The 19,900-nt window shown below is 42.9% G+C and overlaps 1 long non-coding RNA gene across 1 annotated transcript; it reads right to left on the bottom strand.

The window, feature by feature from the left end:
* Positions 1–295: 295 nt before the first annotated feature.
* LOC146696221 (uncharacterized) lies at positions 296–6,074 on the bottom strand. Its single transcript, XR_014923197.1, has 3 exons — positions 5,851–6,074; positions 4,606–4,740; positions 296–3,323 (listed from the first exon to the last, which is right to left on the bottom strand). It is a non-coding gene; the product is annotated as an uncharacterized LOC146696221 (long non-coding RNA).
* Between the last annotated feature and the right edge of the window lie 13,826 nt (positions 6,075–19,900).

The following is a 19,900-nucleotide window of genomic DNA, read 5'->3' as shown; positions in this document are numbered from 1 at the left end:
TGTACTGAGCGACCTCCTGTCCAGCCTGCAGAATTCAGCTGCTTTGGACCTGATTAAAAATCTGTAGCAACAAAAATGAGTGTTTTTCATGTTTGCTGTGTATTATTTTTTGCAGTATTAACATTATTAACATTTTTATACTAATTTGAACTCTTTTTCATGTGTGAGGATTTGTTGCTGCAGCTTCAGTTAAATCTCTTAAATACAGTGTTTAAAATGATGAAATGAGTCCACGTGTGTAGCTTTAAGTTCAGACCTGCTGTTTAATCATTATTATCACAAAAACACAGCCGTAGCATTTGCTGCACAAACTTTATTCAAATCATAGCCATTGAGCTGCGCAGTGAGGATTAGCTGATCTACATACATATAGAAGCAATACTTGAGATTTGTTATGTGAACAGTTCCACAAATATATTTCAAGTAGTGGAAAATGAATGCAATGAGTAATTTTTCTGTGACTTCTCTGAATTTACTTGTCAGTCTTTTAACCTGAAACAGTTGTGGTACAAAATGCATGCAGATATTCCCATCTCAAAAGTCAAATTGCTGGCAATAGGTGTTATTAAATGTGGACTACAACAGACATGACAGTTATTAACCTGGGAACGTGCAAAATAGTGAATATGTACAGCCGACAATTTCCACGGTGAACAAAGGTCATTTTGATTTGTCGATGAAATCTGTCTGCATAAATCAGGGAAATAAATGTAAGTGGGAAAAGTGTTGAGACGTGAAAATAGAATTTCCTGCAAAGAGAACGACAACGTCATTATTAGTTTGAAGCAGCTGCTCTGTCTTAAGTCCTCGTGCGAGCTGCAAATATGACAGGTTTTGGCACTTTTATCTGATCCTATTGTGTAATAACAACACATTGTTAATCAGCTCAATAGATGAACAAACCTGAGATCCTGTAGACAAAGGCTTTGTTGGCAAAGGATTAAATATCACTAAGTATTTATTGCTCTTCTGTGATGCAGATTCTCAGCTTTGGTGGCTGTTTCCTGATGTGGCACTAAAGTCAGCACAGTCTCAGAGTGTCCAGCATGCAGAGCAAAGAAACTGACCGACACAGCGCATTAACCATTGCTGCTGCAGGCTTGGAGTCAACTGTGATCAATGGAAAACTATAAAGAATATATGATGTTATACTATGATGCAGTATATAAATGTCTAAGTGTCTATATTTAGAAATAAAAACAACCTCTGTTGCTCTTCACCTGGAAGTGTTTTATCACAGAGGGTTACTGAGAGATGTCCAAAATATTATGGACACCATTTATATACAGTGCTGATGTTCACCAACATTGTTCCTCACTGCCATAAATTATATTTGTCACTATGAAAACACGACCATGCAAGAAGGTTAATTTTAATAGAGAGGGAATCATGGCTCGAAGGTCGACAGCCCGATGTGGAAATGTAATTATTCGGTACAATAATACAGAGAAACCCCAACAAGTACAAAAGTTCAGCCAACACCTGTGTACTTCAATAGGCTATCGCTAAAACAGGGGAAATGCTCCCTTCATGAAGAAGAGAGTAAATGATGAACATTTTACACGACTGTAGTAAATACACAAACGTAGCTGATTTTTAGGGCTTCAGCTGGAAACTTTCATCAGGTTTGGTTGACCCAAGAAAATGTGACGGCATCAGAATGCCTCAGATGTCTGCCACACTATGTCCATATGCTGTATGAATTATATCTGAGTATGACTTCACACCACAGGCTGTGACATGTAAAACCAAACGCCTGCAATCTGTAAACTTTTACAGGGCACAATAATGCAATGTTTACAATCTGCAAATAATGCAGCGCTCCCATCTCGTCCACAGATATCTAAGTGCTATTTAGCTCTGGAATAGCAGATACGACATCAGCGAGTGCTGCTCAGTCTACCTGGTAAAAAGAAAGAATTTAGCCCTGCAGAATAAAGGAAACTACAAAATCACTTCAGTTGTTCAGCAGCTTCTTTTCACAAGAACACCCTTGGCAGATCCTTAAAATAGAAAGTTAGCTGCTTGTGTCACTCAGCTGCTGACAAGCATAGGATAAGAGAGCATGCTACAATCTCTGTGTACTGTATCTGAATCCTTAAACAGGCTACTGGACAGGGACAGCACAAATTACAGTGGCAGGGCATTTATAGAAGTAGGGGATCCTAGAAGCTACTAAGTGGTCCCTATCTGTTTTGGAGAGCACACTCGTGGTTCACTCTGACTCATGCTGGGACATGCACATCAATGACAAAGCCTGATATGTATACACACATATACCCTGACTGCCGTGAGGATCGAGCCACCAGCAATAATGCACCGCAGACAATTTGCATAATTTTTAAAAAATGAAGAAAAATTATGCAAGTTTAAAACAAAAGGCTGTTTGCTGTAGCTCAAAACACAGTCCTGCATGTAGGCAGTTCTAGACAATATAGTATCGGGCTACATACTGTCACACGATAAGAACAAATTTTCACAAAATACTGGCCCCTCATATACCATACCTGGCACTGAATTAGACCCGTCCGCGTGGCGTGCTCAAAGTCAGGCCAACAACACTAAAAAGAAAAGTAAACATCAGAAGAGTTAGTGTTAGCATCGTTTTTTAGTGAAAACTACATGACTCAAAACAAACTCTATTAAAGTTGAACCTCATCTCTGATTCATGCTGGGATGCCTCTAAGACAACCAAGTTGCTATACATTAATACTCAAGGAACATACTGGTGTCATCCAATTAATTTTAATTTTTTAAACTCAGTTTAATGTGATGTAAACTTATTTATATTGTCACAACACAGCTGCCTCGAGGTACTTTGTACTGTAAAGACCCTGTAATAATGCAGAGAAACCCAGCAATCATGACCCTTTATGAACGCTAAGGTGGACAACGAGATGAGACTATACCTGCTGTGCTGTCTGTGGCCTTTTGTTCAAATTCTCTAAGCTGGTTAAGTAGAGGAAAAAGTCTGACATATTTCATGACCATTAAATGTTAGACAAGGCTCTGAAAACGAGGTTACAGTTACAAACAAAAACCTCTGCTAGTGCGCACAGACCCTAAATCACAACAAATAAGACAATAGTAAGACAAATTACTACAAAGTCTTGTTACCGCTCTTCATATAACAGTGTGACAAAGTCCTGAATGCAGCCTGCATGTTAGTACATCAAGGTCCATCTGAGCTTTAAGTAAAATACACTCAGCTTTTCCTTGGATTTTAAGAGTTGCTCAGTTCATACAGGAACTGCAGCAGTCGGAGTTAACGTGTCGCTGTGTTGCTCCTCCGTGTCAGCCATTGAGACTAGTCGCAATTTCTTCTGAGGCAAAAAAGAGAAACAACAAGACATTTTTAAAAAGTTTGTCATTTTATAATTTTTTTTACCTAGAACATAAACAACATAAACAAAAAAAGGATTAGGGCTGTGCGATATGACGATATATATCAGATTACGATATAAAAATGTCTATCGTTTCATATTATACACTATTCTTTGTTTTGTGGTGTTGCAAAATAAACTGTTTACGGCAATATTTTTTTCATGGTTTTGATGGTCACTGTAGTTGCTATATTATTTCTTAAAGTTCTCTCCTTCTCTTATACTTAAAATAACCACACTATGGACGGACAAGTGACTGTTTTTACGCGTACTTTCGTTACCAACAATGAGGATAAAACCATCGTGTGGCTCCGCCGTCCGCTTGTTTATTTTCCACATAAACCTTTCACAATAAAGCTCAAGTTTCTGTTGAGACTTTTCAAACTAAACTGAAATGATATACATTATTCTCAAACATAAAATTTCAGAATATGCATCAAACAAATGACCTCAAATAAAAACATCAAGTAACTATAAATGGCGCTTACAGTCACCACGCAGACGAAGGCACAGAGAATACCAGCATGGCCAGCAAGGATGAGGCAGAACCAGAAGGACCAGTCAAAAGAAATCGAGGACCTTATTGTTAAATGAGGGGCTACCTCTGTAGCATGGACATGGTTTGGTTATGAAAAGTCTGACACGCCCCAGAAAACTGTACTATGCAAATTATGCCACAAACTGGTCCCCACCACCACTCGAACACGACAAACCTCTTTAACCACCTACACAAGAATCACATGAAAGAGTTTCGAGAGAGTTTACGAATGAAAAGCAAAAAAGAGTCGTCAGGTGCTCAAAATAATCCTTAGACTCAAACGTTAGAACAGGCTTTTCCTTGCAGCACGCCGTCTAATAAATACTCAGAAAGAAAAAGGCGGCCATTTAAACTCATGTCTAAAAATGTATAGTTTCATGCATCGGTCAAAACACTCGACTCCAGGTACACGACGCCCAACTGAAAACATTTCACATAAGTCAAGTTGCCCGAGAATCACAGAATTTACAGAAAATGCACTATTTTGTGATATATATCGTTATCAGGAGAGATACGTCTTATATTGGGATATGAGATTTTGGTCATATCACGCAGCCCTACAAAGGATTATAATTCACGTAGAGTTGCATACACATAACACCATTCTGTTGCAAAAAAAGCAGTTTATAATTAAAGTAACATACATACCTTGAAAAACTAAATCAACCACAACATTAAACTCACCTTGTGTTTGTAGAGAAGGTGATCAGGGTTTTTCTTCATTTCCTGAGACCAGCTGCTCTGGATCATCACCAGCTTGTATCTTCATCTTTTTTTTCACTCGGGGAAGTCTTTCCTTTTCTTGGCCATTGCTCTGCACTGGAAAACCAAAGTGTGTGATCAAAGGTGAAATAAGGGATATTTTTCCACTGCAGGACTTAAAGTGCTTCAAGTAGTGATAGCTGTTGATCCATTTCTCAAATAATCTGTAAGGATCTGGATTTTTAAGAAAGATACAAATATCTCTGCTTATATTTGGCTAAAAGCTTGATATAGACAAGGCATATAGAGCCCCTGCACACCAGCACTGCACTTACATTATAGTTCAATCAAGAAATAGTTATTATTGATTTATTATTGAATTTTTTTAGTAATAATTTTTAGTATTTAATCACATTAGCACAGTGGGGTGACAAAAATATTCCACATACAAGAAATGCTGCTCAGCATTTCATAAATTACATTTTCAACAAATGTTGGAGTAAAAACACAGTTACAGGGAAAATGTGTCTGTCTATAAATATTAACTAAACATTTCTATGTGCTACAAAATAGACATGTGGTGAGGTGAAACTATACTTTCAATAATATTACCACTACAGTCTGTTAACCACCGAAATAATCTATGCTGGTCAGCTAGCTAAAAGTCTTTACTTTAGCAGCCCAAATCAGAGGCTAACATTAGCATTTGCTAGCGTCAGCCAGGAAGGTCTGAGGCTTAAACTAGGGTTAGTGTAACTTTGCCTGAAACCCTTTAAAGTGTACAGTAGAGCCAACTGTAAAACACAGGTATTGATACAGTACTTATTAGAGTCCTAGAATAATTTCTAGAACCATGAAGTTCTCACTTTCCCAGTTATCCACATCGCTGACTTTTGCTAATTAGCTAGTTAGCAGTCACAGCTGTGTAATACCCAGAGAGACACAGACAGCTAACTATAATATTTATGAAAACTGGTTCAGCCACTGAAGGGCAAAACTGGTGGTATCACAGTAAAAATTATTTTAACATTAACTAAAATAAAGCTTAAGTCATGTTAAACCTAAATAACAATTATTTTAAAAAATGAGTCAGCAAAATATTCCTGACTTGTCTGGAGACAGCCGAAACCAGTTAACAAATAAATTAACAATTCTTTCTAAATAAAAACACGGAGTCTTTTGAAAAACATTATTTTAATAAAACGAAACATGAGTTTTAATACTTACCACAGAAATTTGAAGGCAGTTTCTCCAACTTCAGAATCCAAAATCCAGATGAAGCCTGAAAGAAGCCTAATGGCTGCTCTTGCGCTTACTTTTCCCTCCTTTTCAGGTTCTTTTTCCCACAATGCATTGCAGTAGTTGAGAAATACAGAAAAATACCTGTAAATGACTAATACGGAAAATTCCTTCACGTTTATACAGTAGATTGTACTGTATTTTTACGGATTTTTTTTACAGTGTACTTTCTTTAGAACTGGGATGTGGTTTAATTTAGTTAAATCTGCAAGCTTAGTAGAAACATTAATAGCTAAGTATTTAATATTTCCAGATTGCAGTGGGGCAAAAGAAGAATTATGGAAGGAGCAATTCAACGGAAGAACTGCAGATTTTAACCAGTTTATTGAATAATCTGAAACTCTTGAAAAAGAGTTTATTAGCGTGACTATCTCAGAGAGATTGGTTTGTGAATGTTGGAGGAAAAGCAACACATCATCTCCATAAACACTGATCTTATGTTCTATGTTCTTGCATTTTGTTCATTATTTCCTGACCTTGGTCGGACACGTAGGCTTCTTCTAAAGATTTGATGTTTTTTTCTAGTTGCTGAATGTTTTTGTTTTCTTCTTTCTTTTTATGTGATGAGAAAGAAATTATTTTCCCCCTCATCACAGCGATGGGCAAGTGAGAAGAAAGAAAATTCCTTACTGTTGGGGTGAAGGGAGCGCCATGTGTCGCAAAGCCCAAAGTGGCTCATATACTGTTTGATTATATTTGTGTACTGCTGACAGCGCTGAGGTCCTGCTGTTTTGAACCTTTACATTTCTTTCCCCAAGACCAAGTGTGCAATCTAGGTGTTCAGAGACGTGACTGGGAACAGGACCTTGCGTCGTTCCAGGATCTCTTTAGGGAACTGGTCGTTCATGCTGAAGTCCGTTCCTTTCAGCTCCCTGCTGCGACTCTTCACCTGCTCCTTCTGCTTGAAAAGACTAAATTTGGCCACAATAGGACACAGTCTCCCGACACCAGGCCTCATAGCTCTGATACGATGGACTGAGTCGAAGCAGTTGTTCTTTATGGTGTCCTCAGGAAGCTTCAGGTGGGTCTTAATGAAGGTTTTAACCGTTGATTCGTCATCCTCTCCAGCAGACTCTGGGATACCAGAAGACACAAGGTTATCTCTCATGCTACGGGCCTGGAGATCAATTACAGTCTCTTTTATTATTTCATTTTCAATATCAAGCTGGGTCACATTCTCAGTTAGAGACTTGACCAAGTCCCGTAGTGAGATGGTTTCAGCAGCGAGTGTTTCCACCTGCTGCTGGCTGATTTCCCTCAGGGATTTAAATTCCCGGTGTAAAATCTCCACCAGGGACAACCTCGCATCGAAGCTGGACAATCACTTATTGATTGACTCCAGGATGTCGGTAAAGTGTTTACCGACGATGTTGTACTGGTGGAGTCTGCCGGACGACTGCCGGCTGGGGAAGATGCGCCCTGGGACCTCTTCATAACTATCCGGTCTTTAAGTCTGACATCATTAGCCGTGACTGGGCCCAAACTCCGCTACAGGTCTCAGAGTCAAACGAACACTGCGACATCACTGAAGGTTACAAACTGTCTAAATTCTTTCATCTTTAATCAAATGATCAGCATTGCTGCTTTACCAGTTGTAACAATTAAGTTTAACAGCCATTTATCAAGACATCACATATTTGCATAAGTGCTCTAACGTTTTCGGAGATGCCCGTTACCCACCAGCTGACCGCATAGCTGGACTGGCCATTGGGCATCCCGGGCATTTGCCCGGTGGACCGATGGTAATTTTTCATTTTTATGTTTGTTTTTGTAATGGTATAAACAATGAAAGGTGGTGGATTAGCCAATTGGTCATGGTCATTGGTCACAGCTGTAAAAGCTGCTGCTCATGATATCGGTTTGGAAACATGAAGGTGATACAAATCAGGCATATATACCAACAAGACAGTGTACATCACTGTCACAAGAGTGTTTGTTTTAGTTCAAAGGCTTTATGGTTTTTCCTATAATACCTGGTGGTGTAGTCGGTGATTTTTTTGTCAGTTCAGCCTTTTATATTATGTTTAACACGAGTGACCACCCGGTCAGCTGGTGGGTAACAGGCATCTCCGAAAACGTCAGAGCACTTGTGCAAATATGTGATGTCTATTATATGTGATGGTATTTGAAGTTTACACAGAAACATTCTCGCATGAAAATATCTTAAAAGTTTATTTTGTGACGCAGAAAGAGTAATATTTCAAACTCCGCCACTCTGTGTTCCTCCGCCACTGCCTCGTTTGAGCTTTGGACGAAATGGATTCTGGGATATTGCATTTCGTCATTTCGAGCTGATTGGAGACCAGAACAGCCAATCAGATTTTTTTGCATCCAAGTCTGTGATTGGCTGGTTTTGTGGCACAAATATAACGGTGTAGAGAAAGAGTTGAGCGTGCACAGGCAGAAATGTTGAGAGCGCGAGCAACACATTGCGAGCGAGCACAAATGCAAAAACTGAGCGAGAGGGGCTGCTGGTGTGTGTGTGGATAATAGCAAACACTGAAATACAGTTTTTGCACGCAGCAATGAATTTTGTTCACTCAAATTCAGCTTTTCTTCACTCGAAATAAATTTCTCCTCAAAATGCAACACTTGCACCTGCAAACTTTTTTTTACGTGCATTAAAATCTTTTTTACGTGTGCTCAGAATAGTGGCATAAAAATAACGCCATAAATTAGAAGTTAGCAGGAAGTTAGCTCGCTAGTTTCCACCTAAACATGATATAGCATGTTCTGACTGAGCGATCTCTGAAAAGATTAAAACGTACAGCTCTGCTATCACTTCCAACATAAATGAAGACAGAAAACTAAACAGCAGTGACGTTTGTAGGGTTACTGAAGTTTGGCTAGCTGCTATATAATGATGTGCGACGTGATCGCTAGCGACACAGCTATGTTAGCATAGCATAAACAGTGAAGCTGGAGGATGAATGCTAACTTTTTTCCACTTGATAAAAGTTAACATGAGGGCTCCCGGTGGTTAGGGACAAATGCAATCGCATGGCAGGATGCTGTAAACGGACCAAACTTAAGCCAGGAGAACAACTGAGATAATCCATCCACAATACGAGGTTAGTCATTAACATACTGCTGCATGGGCTGGGCTGTAGTTACATTGTAAGGATTTAAAAACTGAGCTTTAAAATGATTAGCGGTAATAAAAACTGAGAGAGGCCGACAGTGTTTTTAGGGGCTTGTTCAGATTGATTAAAACAAGATACAAAGCTTTAAAACATGTTAAAAACACAACAGCCTTATTAAATGCAGGGTATTTTGAGCATAAAGCTCACTCGCATCACAGTCTATGCCTGCATCTTGGGTCCTCCTTCTCAACACCACACTGCTACCCCAGCCGTGACAGACAACACAACCAAACATGGACCCAGCGGCATTCGTACCTTCCGAGGAGCTTCAGGAGGAATTAACTGACTCTGTTTCGAGGTGGATTAGCCTGTGGCTCGGGCATGAGCAGAAGGAGTTTCGTCACGCCTTGGAGACAGGGGCTACAGAGAGTGGTTTCCGGCGTGCGCAGCTCCAGTTTGTCTCATGTGTGCCAGAGGTCTGCGTGCCTGCTGATTCTGTGACTGTTTCCACTAGAGGGTCCAAGGAACCGATCCAGCCTCCTGCTTTTGCTGGAGGGTCCGCTTCAGCCTTCCATCATTGCTGGGGGTCTGAGGAGCTGCTTCAGCCTTCCATCTTTGCTGGAGGCTCCGAGGAGTACAGTCATCACAGTCACCTGCAGCTTCCACCGGAGCGTCCGAGGAGCCGGTCCAGCCATCACCGTCGCCTGCAGCTTCCACCGGAGCATTTACTCTGATGGTCTGTCATGACAGACCATCAGAGTAAATTTACAAAAGATTGATAAGTGTATTTGCTCTTATGTGAATGCATCTTTTATCTGATGAGCTCTGTAATGACAATCTACTACAGTTACATTATTACACAACTCCAATATGAAATCCAAAAAGGGCAAACACCATTGACTCAGCTGTTTACAGGGCAGCATCACAGTTCACCTTTACTTTTATGATCAATGAATACAAGTGCGTGAACAGGCAGATGAACTGAATGGGAACATGATAATGGCATTGTTAAATGTTTTTTCTTTTTTGTGAACTACTTGAAACTAATTATATAAAAACCCTGCAGTCTTCATTTAAAAGCTCTCAGGTTATAATTATCAGAGCCTGTGAGATCTTTTCAGTACTCCTATAGCCAACAACAACTCAGGGCCTGGCGGGAGAAATCATGATTGGTTGCCAAGTATTATTGTTATTATTAGCAGTAATTGTATTAGTATTATTATAACAATGATAGAGCCTTCAGCTGGAACTGAGCAGGTATACGTTGGATACCAAGATGGCTTACTGTACAATATCTCTGCTACACCATGCATGTCACTGTTTCTTCACTTTTTTATTATTTATTATTATTTTATGACTATCATTGAAATGATCACATAATGAAACCTTGCAGTGTCTTTATACTAGGCATGTTCCCAGCTGTCAACTAATGTCTTAGTTGGCTAAATTGAGGGAAAAGAAATTAGATTAAGAGACTAGAGTAAAAGTAAGAAACCCCCAGAAATGAGCTACATTAAAAAAAAAAAAAAAACACGTTTTTTTTATTAGTAGAAAAAGCTGTAAAACTGGTGAAAACACAGTTAAAAGTCCAAACACTCTGCTTGTGCATGTTTGTGGTGAGCAGCAGATCAAACATGTTAAGAATTATAAATGACTTCACATTCAGACCTGCGAGACTCATTCAGACACTGAGCCATGGCTCTGTGCTACATGCACACATTTCTGCATCTCTGTCATTCAGAGACTCTTCGGTTATGGATTATTTATCTTAAATTCAACACTGAACTGTAAGTTTAGTCTTTTTCAGGGAAGCAAATTTTTTATCCAGCGTTTTCCTAAAAGCCTTATTTTTATGCTATTCTGCCAGGCAGGACACACATGAGCTTTAAGGCCTGTACAAGTTTGAAACCTTTTGTCCTCTGCAATGAAAAATGGATTAAAATAAAAATGGGTATTACTTTAGCCAGCTCCTAATCTGATAAATTCTGCACTCAGTGTTGCAGTCTCCAGGATCACTGAAATGCAGCCAAATGTTGCTCATTTTATGTTTTCCTTCGTTTCTTCAGTTTTTTCCAACATACTTGCATTTAAATTCGGCTCCCTGGTCCCCGGCCTGTACCACTACACTTCGGAACATCCGCCCCCCTTCCTTCTTTCACATAATGGTATGATCCTAGTCTGTCTTTGCATGTGATTGGCCACATGATGTGCCCATCAAAGTCCCACGCCTGCCTGCATGGATTCACAGCACAGCAAAAGATTTGACTCCCACATAGCGATGGGCCATTAATGACTGACATATGAAGTTATCTCGTGGGCATGATTTAACTGTATCGCAGGCTGTAAGTCTGACACTCCTGATGTAGATTAACATATCTGAGGCAACACTGGTGGGCCATCAGTAGGAGATGGACACAATAACACAAAGGACTGGACTGGCAGGGTTTTACTTGAGACACATGGAACACGTTATGGAGCCGCATATTTCGGGGCAACTTGAGACAGACAGAGACTGGGTTAACCAGAGAGTCGATTACAAACGGGCCAATGAGGGTGGGGGACAGTTTCTTGGATTCAGATCTGAGAGGAACGAATTTGGTAGATGGAGGGTGCAGGGGTCCGGTGACGATCCGCCAAGTGCTTGTTGTGATCTGCTGTGTGAAGAAGGGCGGCTCAGGTGGTTGTGGAGGCACATCAACACCTCCGAAGATGCTGCTGGACAAAGGGGACAAAGTGCTCACCTTCAACGGCCTGAAAGAGAGGCGGTTGGTAGCCCAGAGACGCTTCGAAGGGGGACACTCTGGTGGCTGAGGAGGTGAGACTGTTGTGGGCATACTCGATCCATGGGAGTTTCTCGCTCCAAGTTGTCTGATTGGTGGACACCAAGCACCGGAGAGCCACCTCGAGTTCCTGGTTGGCCCGTTCTGTCTGGCCATTGGTCTGTGGGTGGAAACCGGAGGAGAAACTGACCTGAGCTCCGAGGGCGTTGAAGAACTCTTTCCAGACCCGTGACGTGAACTGTCTGCCCCCTGTCCGAGATGATGTCCGTGGGAATCCCATGAAGACGAAACACGTGGTTAGTCAAGGCCGAGCTGTCTCTAGAGCCGTGGGGAGCTTGGGGAGGGCAACAAAGTGAGCAGCTTTAGAGAAGCGGGTCAATGACAGTGAGGATGACCAAGTTACCTGATGAGGTAGGGAGGCTCGTGATGAAGTCGATTGCAATGTGTGACCATGGACGACCAGGGGTCGATAGAGGTTGGAGAAGGCCGGAGGAGGGCTGATTGACATTCTTGTTTTGAGCGCATGTAGGGCAGGCGGCAATGTATTCGCAGGCGTCCTTAGCCAAGGATGGCCGCCAGGCGAAGCGCTGGAGAAAGGTAATGGTGTGGTGGACGCCAGGGTGGCAGGTGAATCTGGCAGTATGAGCCCAATGCAGAACTAGTGACCTGACTGAAGAGGGAACGAAGAGTAGGCCCAGGGGACCCGTCCCAGGGTCCGGCTTCGTCCGTTGGGCCTCTCGAATAGCCGACTCAATCTCCCAGGTTAGAACCCCGACAACATACATGGGAGGAAGGATGGGGGAGTCAATTCGTTGCCTGCAGAGGCAACGAATTGGCATGAGAGGACATCGGGTTTGACATTAAGAGAGCCGGGTCTGTAGGTGATAGTGAATTGAAATCTGGAGAAAAACAGGGCCCACCTGGCTTGCCTGGCGTTGAGCCGCTTAGCTGACCGGATGTACTACAAATAAAGTTTTGTGGTCCGTCCATACAACGGATGGTTGGGCAGCGCCCTCCAGCCAGTGACACCACTCCTCCAGGGCCAGCTTGATGGCCAGTAGCTCCCGGTCCTCCATGTCATAATTTTTCTCTGCAGGATAGAGACAGCGAGAGAAGTAAGCACAAGGATGGAGCTTACCACCTTGTTGCTGGGGGAGCACCGTCCCCACTCCTGCATCCGAGGCATCCACCTCCATGACGAAAGGTTGACTGAGGTTGGGTTGGATGAGGATGGGCGCTGAGGCAAAGCGCTTTTTCAGGTGAGTGAAGCAGAATGGGACCATGGGTGAGGTGAGGCAAGTCAGAGGCAGGTCGAGCCGGCTATAGTCGCGGATGACACGGCAGAAAAAGTTAGCAAAAACCAAGAAACTCTGAAGCTGCCTATGATTGGATGGAGTGGGCCAGTTAACAACAGCCTGAACTTTGGCAGGGTCCGCCCTCAAATTACCTTGTTCGATAACATCAGTCCTGCCGCACGCTCGTAGATGCTCGTCCACCTTTACACACAACGTTATTACATCAGACAAAGTTTTAGGTAGTTCTCTCATCACCAATTTGCCCTTTAATTCGTCACACACATTGTTCAACAAAGTACTTATCAATGCCGGCTGCCCCCACCCGGTCTCTTCGGCCAATGTCTAGAACTCGATGGAGTATTCCGCCATACTCCGTTTTCCCTGCTTAAGGTTTAGCAAATGGTGAGCAGCTGCGTTGCGCCGGTACCTCTCTCAAACACACATTTGAAGCAAGAAAATCCTGGTACGTTATTTCAGCGTCAGTTCTTAAAACAGCTTGAGCCCAGTTTAAGGCTGGCCCGCGTAAAAGCTGGACAAAAAAGCCAATCTTAGCCCCATCTGTTTCATATGTCAACTGGGTCAGGAAACTCGCACATTTGTGAAACTCACCCGCAAAGGGTTCCGGTGCCTGTAAAGCTCCGAGGGAGTGGGTTGAGGTGGGGCCAGAGGCCCGGGTGCTGGAGGCTCGGAAACTGGTAACTGTGAAGAGACAGAGTGAGGAGAGGCTACTGGGCTTACCAGAAGTATGGGCTTAGCGAGGGCTTGCGTTAACGCGGCCAGCTGCTGATTGATGAGCTGCAGCATTTGTTTGTGGTGTTCCAGAACTTCCTTGTCCGTAAGGACGCGCTGCTGAGCGGGGGCTGAGTCTGCTGAGTCCATAGTATGACTGGATCATTATGTTACAGTTCAATGTGGGGGTCTCAAGCGCAGGACTCCAGAATCAACTGTACACAAGAATTTATTTACAGAATCCACCAGGTGTATATACAGGAAGTGCAGGGCAGTGCTATATACAACAAAGCGAGGGACGGGGCTCCAGGGAAATCCAAAGGGGTAGTCATTCGTTCTCCAACTCTCCACACTCACGACCGCAGATCCACTCTTAACACTCGACACAAAGATTCACACAGGGAAGGTGTCCAGGAGGTCTGTAGACGAGAAAACGAGATTTAATTACAAATTTCACAATAGACTCTTGACTTAGCTGTGCTGTAGCTTTGACTCTCACTGACGCGTGGCAGACAACGATCCAGCGAAGACCAGCAGTCTCCTCCTGGCTTAAATGCCAATCGCCTTGATGGGCATCAGGTGTGGTCCCCTGCTGTGGGCGTGGGCCGAGGGCGTGAACCCACAATGAGTTCCGCCCCGGTGACAGAGAGGAGGAGAGAGAGCGAGAGAGAGAGAAAACGGTAGAAATGGCCGATCAGCATCCTGCTGATTCCCCAGGCCGTGACATAATTAGATTAAACGACTAGTAAGTCTGGTTCAACAACAGTGACTGTTAGTCAGCTAGTCGACTAGTTGCTCAATAACAAAGGACGATATTAAGATTTTGTGACCCTGACCCATCGAATGAAATAATTACATATGGAATGCACTGTAGATATGTTTTCAGTTCAGTTTTGTCGATATGATGTCAGATCACAAAAACAGCTGCTTTATAATGTCAAGATACAACAATAATGTATTTGTATGTGTATGTATGGTCTCATATCCAACATCCCATTAACAGCAGAGCTGCTGTCAGCTGTCATTTAAAGGTTAAATGCTCTTTTACAAATACAAGTTTAAAAATACTACAATAGATACTCTTTAGTAGTCATATGGTCAGCAGCCGCCTGAAGGCTCTTTCTATTGTATGTTAAAGATGCCACAATAATACAGAGGCAATCACACGACCACTTGGTGACAGTAGACAGGAAAACCTCCTTTTTAACTCCTTTACCTCACAGTATCAAGCTTCCAGGGGGGATTGTTGTGATTTGGTGCTATATAAATAAAACTGAAAAAAATAAAATAATGCTACTGTTAGTTTGTATCTTAAAGTGGGGAATGCAGCATTTTAACACTAACTAACATTAAAGAAGTGATTAATATATGGCTACAACATCATAGAACAGGAACTCAGAAACAGCGACATCTCTGAATGTTTGCCTCTGCCACCACCTCTGCAGACGACTATCTTATATCCCCTTTTTAATCTCGACAAAAGCCAAAAATCTGAAAAGCCATTAGGGATCAAATCTGCAGCTTTCAGAATGGCCTCTCAGCTAATGTTGATTTATGTTCTCTCTAGCCCATCTAACCACCTCACTGCCTATATTCTAGATTTTTCTTTTATTATAGCCGATGGCTATTGTTATCAGAGCTACGAGAACTGAATGTGAGGCCTCATGTTTAGTCACCCTGAGAGGCAGTGACATTCTTCCATTAAATAGCATGCACTTAAACTTTGTGTAAGTCAGTCTGAACTCAGCTGGCACATTTATATGACGGCAGAGTTTGGATAATCTTTTCCGAGTGCAAACACAATAATAAAATGTTCATTATTCATTCTTCTTTAGTATAAAACAGTTTAATCAAATGGTTATTGGCACTCACATTTTCATAAAGTGTATTCTAATCAATATGTTTTTGTTCTACATACAGCGATCAGACTGGAATTTTGGATAGCTAGGCGAATGTGAAGGAAGTCAATGACACTGGATGATAACACTAAATGTCAGATGTAATAAGTCTCAGTGTGACTGTGCAGTACGTGGGTTGTCTTTTTTAGACCTGTCTCTAGGCAACAGACTATTATTTTAGTCTGTAGATAGACACTTCAGTCTGATTTTGCTGCCAAATATGCCAAACAGCATACACTAACATTGTTTAAGCATGTACTGTTACTAACTTAGTTTTCACGGCACATCTCGTTCCTTTTGGTGGAAACATCTCCGTTGTTCACATGCGGCATAGACGGTGTGGTTACTTAACATAAGATGGCTGAATCCCAGGAGCATTCCCTACACACAGTTATTCGATTTGCTCCTACAGTTGCAGCCTAAGTGCTATACAGAGGCATATGGCCAGGCTTGTGCAAGCCTAATTACAGGCATTATCTCATTGACTATTGTAAGGGACTGTTGTGCCATCTTCCATTTATTTAATTTGGCTTTTCACTTATTGGAAAGGCCCAGTTTTGGATGAAAACTCCACATATGGGTTGAGAGAATATGGCCATTGTGAGGTGTTTTAGTGTATTAAAAATATATTCCGCATTTTGTTCTGATGTAGAGCAATTTGTTTAACAATTAGCTATACTAATTAAATTTTTGTATGGCTAATCAAACGAATATGCTAAAACATTCTTTACATTGCCAGTCTACTGTCTGGACCCATTTAACTTGATGGCTTAAAAGAGCCTCCTACTCCTGGCTTCCACTCCACTTGATCACCTAATTTGCATTTTATATTGGTAAATCAAATTAAGCACCCGTGGCTTTTAACATGATTGACTGTGGCCAGGGCTGCTCAGATGGGACTTATTCTGCACAGAAAATTAGACCAATTTAATGTGCAGAGCAGAGAGCCTGGCTCCCCTCACATTCAGCAAATCGCATTCACTCTGCTAATTAAAATGATTTTTCCCCCTTTTTGTCTGTGTTTGCCAAAGGGCTTTGATAGATTTGACCACCTGCTGTTTTACTGTACATCTCGTTTTCCTGCTTTTCCCCCATGTTGGGGCAAAAAAGCAGGTAAAACCCTGTGTGCAGGCCTTTTTAACAAAGCAATTGTACTATTCCCAGGCTACTGTGCAGGATTACTGTTGTACTGGACTGTGAGATAAAGCGATAGATAATCAATAACCCTTTGTTTTGTGTGTGTGGAGCTTGACAATGCTTTTTTATAAATGCTAATGATACAGTTGCAGTAGCAGCCTAGTATAATGACCTACAGCATTACACTGGGGGCTTCCCATGATGCACTCAGCATTTTTTCTTTTCTCGTGTGGTTATATACCACTACAGTCTTTAATCGTTATTAAACTGACTCTTACTTTATAGTTTTTTTTTCTGAAGACCAGCAAGGATACCAAATGGATTTACTTTGCCAAATGGATCATCACAGCATTGCCGTATTGGTCCATTTGATCGACCTTTGTTGTTATTATTTATTTTATTTTATTTTCAGTTGTTACAGATGGGACAGACATGACTGAGGGATAGGAAAGGGAGAAAGAAAGATGAAGGGGCATCCGTGCCACCCTCCTGGGAAGAGCTGAGGAGAGCCCCAGACAAGGGTCACCCAGTAGCCATAGAGCAGAAGCCAGAGCGGGCTGCACTGGCGTGCCCGCCGGCTCTGCCGGCAGCCAGTTGTGCCAGAGTGAACCGAGCCGCAGGCCCAGAGGGCCAGCCCCGGACACCAAGAACCACCAACGCACCGACCCCTGTGGGCATCAGCCACCGGCAGGGAGTGTGGTGAGGGGAGATAGGCCTCCACACTTTGGAGGGCCTGGGAGTTCCCAAAGAGGTGGAGTCTAAGACCCGACCTGACATATAGACACAGACAAACAGGCACACACAGATACAAATATGCATTCCCACCCTCATGCACACATATACAAATACTCAGCACACAGTACACACAATCACACTCCCCAAACATACTCTATACCACGGGTCCAGGTACCCTCGCCCCCAGAGGGGGAAACGACATCTAGACCCAGGAGATGTTACCCTTTCCCCCGGGGTGGAGGCAAGCAGACCGCCCCAGGCTCCGCAGCAGCAGGGAGGCCCGCATCCCAGATCCCAATCGGACGGCCAACACCTCCTCCCAGCCCCCAGCCCCGATGGCCAGCAGAGAACGGGGGGGGGGGGGGGGGGGGGGGGGGTGTACCTCCCTCCTCCCGCTCATGTGTAGTGTTGCTGTGTGTTGCTCTAAAGTGCATTTAAAACACGGGAGGGCATGGTGCTTACTTTATAGTTTGCCTTTTGTCCTGTGTTGCTCACTGCTCTCTTCTCTTTCCCCTCCAGTGGTTGTGGTGGACAGCTGCCACCACACGGCTCCAAGTCAAAGCGTAGTGCATTTATTTACAGTGAATATTAACAGTTTCAAAATGATCAGAACAATTGTGGTGGCCCCAGACTCCACTATGGCTCTCCATATTTTCCAGACTCTCTCTCAAATCCAGACTGTTCACAGGGGATCCTCCAGGGAAACCTTGGAACAGGGAAAAGACAGGTAAGAGGAACCATAATCTCAAGGAATTAATGCAAGGCAAAGATATAGAAACTACTGAAGCATTGTGTGGAGGCACACACACACAGACACACACACACACACATACACACACATACAGAGGAGAGAGAGCAACAAGAGGACAGAATGACTGAAAACAGCAAGTCGACCAGTGAGGACAGAGGAACAGTGATATTAACCTCCCCTTAACAATAGCCTCCTGACGACTAACCGACCCGATCAGGGTGTGTGAGGTGAAAGACAAGACCATTCCTCCCACATAACCAAATATTGGAAGCCCCTCCCACACTGTCTGGAGTTCATAAACCATGTGCTCAAGAACGCCGTTTGCTGTCAATGGCCCAGGTGGGAAGGTGCCTTGGAAGGAGGGCAGATAGAGCCAGACTGGGCTGGCTTTATCTGGGAGACACATTGTGTACCTTCATGTTGTGTGATAGTTTTAAACGGGCAGTGACAGGGTTAACGATGGTCCCAATTTTAAATGGTCTTGTGTAAATGGGTGCAAATTTCCCAGACTCTGTGTGAAGCAGGATATTTTTTGCAGCCAACCAATCCTTCTGACCTGATTGGTAGGATGGGCTCCGGTGTCGATCATCCAGGCATTTTTTTGTATCTTTGAGGACTTACCAGATGGACCTCCACAAACAGTGACAGAGGCGAAGGTTGGGTCATACTAGCTGTGAGCTCCATGTAGATTGGTTGGATGAGGTCACGCAGCGAGGAGCTGATTGGCATGCTCGGTCTGACCATTTGTCTGTGAATGGAAGTCAGACGATAGATTAACCTGTGCTGAACATAATTCTTTCCAGATGCATGAAGTGAACATTGGAGACAATGTCAAAAGGGATGTCATGTATTCTGAATACATCCTTGGTGAGTAACTGGGCGAGAGGCGAGGTACACCCTGGACAGTCTATCACAGGGCTAACACGTAGAGACACACCCATTAGACACACCTATGGGCAATATATACTCACCAATTACCCTATCCACTAACTGCATGTCTTTGGACTGTGGGAGGAAGACAGAGTACCCTAACCCATGCAAACACAGAAAGAACATGCCAGCTCCACACAGTAAGGCCCAGCCAGGTGGTGGAGTCGAACTCGGCAGCACTGTACTTTGACTTGGAGCCCTTGTTGCTCTGAGGTGACGGTAATAACACCATGTTACTATAACTTTGATCCTACAATAATACAACAGAGAAAACCCAACAATCATATGAAAAACTCCCTTTTAACAGGAAGAAACCTCCAGCAGAACCAGGCTCAGGGAGGGGCGGGGCCATCTGCTGTGATTGGTTGGGGTGAGAGAAGGAAGACAGGATAAAGACATGCTGTGGAAGAGAGACAGAGGTTAATAACAGATATGATCCAATGTAGAGAGGTCTGTTAACACATAGTGAGTGAGAAAGGTGACTGGAAAGGAAAAACTCAATGCATCATGGGAATCCCCCGGAAGCCTATGTCTATTGCAGCATAACTAAGGGAGGATTCAGGGTCACCTGGTCCAGCCCTAACTATATGCTTTAGCAAAAAGGAAAGTTTGAAGCCTAATCTTGAAAGTAGAGATAGTG

Source organism: Copadichromis virginalis, linkage group LG12 (assembly GCF_057382275.1).
Source record: "Copadichromis virginalis isolate Kocher_CV1m ecotype Utaka linkage group LG12, C_Virginalis_male_GT1.1, whole genome shotgun sequence".
Classification (NCBI taxonomy): Eukaryota; Metazoa; Chordata; class Actinopteri; order Cichliformes; family Cichlidae; genus Copadichromis; species Copadichromis virginalis.
This window is presented reverse-complemented; position numbering and strand designations above follow the sequence as displayed.